The 4290-nt window shown below is 32.0% G+C and overlaps 1 non-coding gene across 1 annotated transcript; it reads left to right on the forward strand.

Moving 5' to 3' along the window:
* Positions 1 to 1132: 1132 nt before the first annotated feature.
* On the forward strand, positions 1133 to 1204 carry TRNAI-UAU (transfer RNA isoleucine (anticodon UAU)). The gene has a single exon. It is a non-coding gene; the product is annotated as a tRNA-Ile (tRNA).
* The last annotated feature ends 3086 nt before the right edge of the window (positions 1205 to 4290 follow it).

A 4290-nucleotide genomic window follows, 5' to 3' on the forward strand; every position in this document is an offset into this window, starting at 1 on the left:
GATGCGAGAAATCGTTTCCAAAAGGCTAGAAATGCGTCAATCGTTTCTTGCAATTTCTTGGGAGCTTCCGATGTTTTTGCATTATTTTTTTAGAAGTTGTATTTGAAAAAATAGAAAGAAGGAAATAAAGGGTTTTCTAATTCTTCCCTAGCTCACTAAATCAAAAGAAATATCTCTAAAACATGGAAGCTCAAGTAAAAAAAAAAAAAATTTATGGTAGGTGAAGGGAAATAACTTTAATGAAAAGATCTTCTGTTCACCTTTTTCAAAATTGTTTCCTGGCATTACCTTTGTTTCCTGCAGTTTCCTAAAAAATCTATCTTAAGTATTCTTGTTTACAGAAACTCATTTCCTTCCCTTTGTTGGTTTCCATCTCAAATACTTGGGGACAGATAGAAAAGCAGGTATCTTTTACCCTCATTTTCATATATGTCTATTATAGGTTGAAGTTTCTCTGACGATACTTATAGATTCCAATATCCATGGTTATTTGAAATTCTGTCAGAAATTATGATATGGGAACTGTTGTTGCGGGCCTTATATTTTATACGAGGGAAGAATGTGTTGGTCCTAATGGACTTTTCCTTAGATGGATAGTATGCAAATGAAGATGCAACTGAACTAGTCAGACTAGCATCAAGCTGCTTGCAATATGAACCTCGACTAAATCCTAGTACTGAATTGATTCGGGAAACTCCTCACAAGACTAAGTAGTATAACATGAGCTTGGTGATGCTAAATACCTAGTAGCAAGAGTAGGTATTATTCTCTTCCACCTTGAGTTAGGTTTTAGATGTTGATGATGTTTTTCTTCACCATTAGTGGAAAGGAGCCACCAAAAATAACGGATCATCATGCCTATATTATTTGCAAAGTTATTGGCATATTTGTGTTTCAAGGGTTTTTGTTGTTTTATTGTTTTTGGTCCAACTTTAATGTAAATCTAGCTATTTTTTTTCAACCATTCCATTCAAAAGTATTATTTTCAATTGACTGATATTTGTGACTGCTTTGTAAAGTTATTTTATTAAATTTATTTTGAGAGCGATTTTGATATAATTTCAGTTGTTGTGATTTTAATCTGGATGTATTTTTATTTTAACTATTTAATAACTCTCACATAATTATTTAAAGGATGCTAGCTTAATGGAAGAGCATCTGCTTTATAAGCAGGAGGTTGGTGGTTCGATTCCACTGTGTCCTAATATGAATTAATCAATAATATTGTAGTTTATTTTTAATTAAATACTTTTGATATTGGTTTATTTCAATGGTGAGATATTTTTCTAGATTCATTATTTTATATTGTCTCTAAAGACACAAAAGTGATGTTGTATTATATTTGAATGTTATTTTTTTAGTGTCTCTAGAGAGACAATAGTTAGGATCAAAGACATTGTCTCTTTAAGGACAATATGTCTTTAATCCCAACTATTATCTCTAGAGAGACAAAAAAGAAATTGTCTCTGGAGAGACAAAAATGCCTGTCTTATATATTGTCTTTATAGAGACAATATTTTAGGACAATTTAATTTGAGACACCCACTTAAAGATAATATTTAAGATAATAGACAAGTTTTCTTTTGCCTCAAGTTAAGACAATTTACCCAAAAATTGTGTTTTAAAACCCCCTTTGTGTTGTAGTGAAGCAAATTAAGAGATTATTTAGTTTATAATAAATCAAGTTATATTTGCCATTAATACATAACAATCAAAAAGTCAACCAAAACATTTAATAGAAATAGTTTAATTATTTAATTATTAGACTTGAAATCACTTACAAGTGGTAAAAAATCATTCATGGAAGTAATTATTGATACATGTCTCTCTGTGCTTTTCCAAACCATATATCATTCCCACAACAACTAATACCCAAATTATGGTAACATACATATATATATATATATATATATATATATATATATATATATATATATATATATATATATATATAGATATATATATATATATATATATATATATATATCTCATCACATTAATAAAGAGATTATTTATTTTATATTAGATTAAGTTAGTTTTATGCATACATATCCCAGTAATAAACAATAGTAAAAAGGAAAAGCAGAGAGTTTAATAGAAATGCTTTTATTATGAAAGCTTAAAATTTTTACAAGAATACCATGGGAAAACCATGAGTTAAGAATATCATGGGTTGTATGTCCTAAAACAGCGAATGTTTATATTACATGATATTATTATTTTTTACTTTTATTTTTAGTTATGTAATTTGATCCAATTAAAATGTTTTAATTAATAATTATAAGTATTAAATTTATTATTTTATTTTATTTATTTTTATTTTTATTTTTATCTAATTTGACATAGTTGAAATGTTTAGATAACATAACATAACATGTATAAATATGTGTGTATTTTGGAATAGAATTTTGTGCAAAAATTAATAGAAATTTACTACTACTGATGTATTGGAATTGAAGACAAGAGATTACAAACTTCTTCTACTATTATGTGGAATGGAAATCACAATTTAGAAACACATGCAATAGAATGCAACCATCAAAACCACAATAACACAATGATTTACAGGGAAACTTAACTGGAAAAACCGCTCCGATGCTTTGCATTAATTCAAATGAAAAGAGAAACAATGACAATGTCTTGCTTCAACTTTGAAGCACACCCTGCAGTGCAATCTTGGTCTCCGATGCTTTGCATTAATTCAAATGAAAAGGGAAACAATTACAATGTCTTGCTTCAACTCTGAAGCACACCCTGTAGTGCAATCTTGGTCTCCTGCCTCCTAACCTGCTATGGCCAACACTTAGCCAATTCAAGCCTCGTCTAACCTCTTATTTCCTTGCACAATCCTAGAGGAATTAAGCTCCTAAAAAATATAGAAATTCCCTATTTACTTGTGCAAATCCAAGGGGAATTGATCACCTATGCAAAAGCACTGTACACTCAATAATATACACATATAAATTCAAACATGACTTTTCCTCCACCTTAACTAGGCAATTCAAATTACATGCATTACTGTGTCTATTTTTAGCTGATTAACTAGTTAACTAAGAGATAAGTGAGTCAACAACAATTCTACTACTCAACTGACCTCAACTGACTCAACTAATGACTTGAGCTCAGTTAAATGAGTTCAACTAACAATATCTCAATTAGATTGCTAACTCTTAGAAATCACTACATGCACAACTTTACTTCTAGCCTATAACTCGAATTTACTGAGTAGACTAGTAGACAAGGCCATGGCACACAAGTTAACTACTATCCAACTCATCTTGCAGATATGGAAAATCGAATTACTCAATTTGACTAAGGCACAAGTCAAAATTGAGCCTTTTTCTTGCTACAATTTCTAATATTTCAAGCATTTATTTCATAATAGGTTTCCAAAATTTTAATTTAAGTATCCATAATTATGGATGGTAGAGATTTTGATGAATGACAGATTCCAAGGTTCCCTCATTCCAACCCATGGTGGATCCAATCCAGGAGCCTATCGATTATGGGCCATGCATTCTCTAATTTCAGTAGCAATGACTCACGATCTTTTGTACAATAATGAGATCCCCAAACCATGCTTTGACTACACCAAAATATCACAACAACATTTCCCTTGACATCAGAGGTCAAGTCAAATTGCATTGGTTGGGGTCAGAGCTTTAAATCCTTTGTGGAAAATCTCAATTAGAGATGGGCCCAACCACCTGACTGGGCCTCACCCCAAGTCAGAGGTCAGGTTAGTCGAGGTCTTCATGTGCACTTGTCATATTGAAACTCGCAGGAAGACTACAAGGGTCCCTGAGTTAACTCTGCATTCACACCTATGACCAACCTTCGTGAAATCTTGCTGAGAAGGGACTGTGACGATATGCAAACATACCAAATTTCGTGGCTTCTAAAATGATCATGGACACGATAAAATTCACAAACATTTAAATGGGCGCACATGTTATACATTAGAAGAAATAAAATTATTACATATTTGGCCTCTCATGCTTGAGGCCCTTGGACTGACTCAAATTTTTCCTAGCCCTTTCTGGTCTGATATTACATTGAAGATGGCCGCCCCTGACATAGCTTGTAAAAACCTAACTTCCTAGGGAGGAATGTTGCCACGATAGCCTTCAAGAGGCTTATAAACATTTACAATTACATTAAAAAATCAAAGGAATTTCATGTCCTCCTCAATGGCTTCCATGACGCCCTTCTGGATGTTGCTGGAATCGAATTCAATTGAGGTGGGATCGATGCTTCTGTGTCAAACTCCCACTCTTGAAAATTTCCATG

The sequence above is a fragment of the Pinus tabuliformis genome, chromosome Q (assembly GCF_031772625.1).
Source record: "Pinus tabuliformis cultivar Carrire ecotype Pingquan chromosome Q, CPIR1, whole genome shotgun sequence".
Taxonomy (NCBI): domain Eukaryota; kingdom Viridiplantae; phylum Streptophyta; class Pinopsida; order Pinales; family Pinaceae; genus Pinus; species Pinus tabuliformis.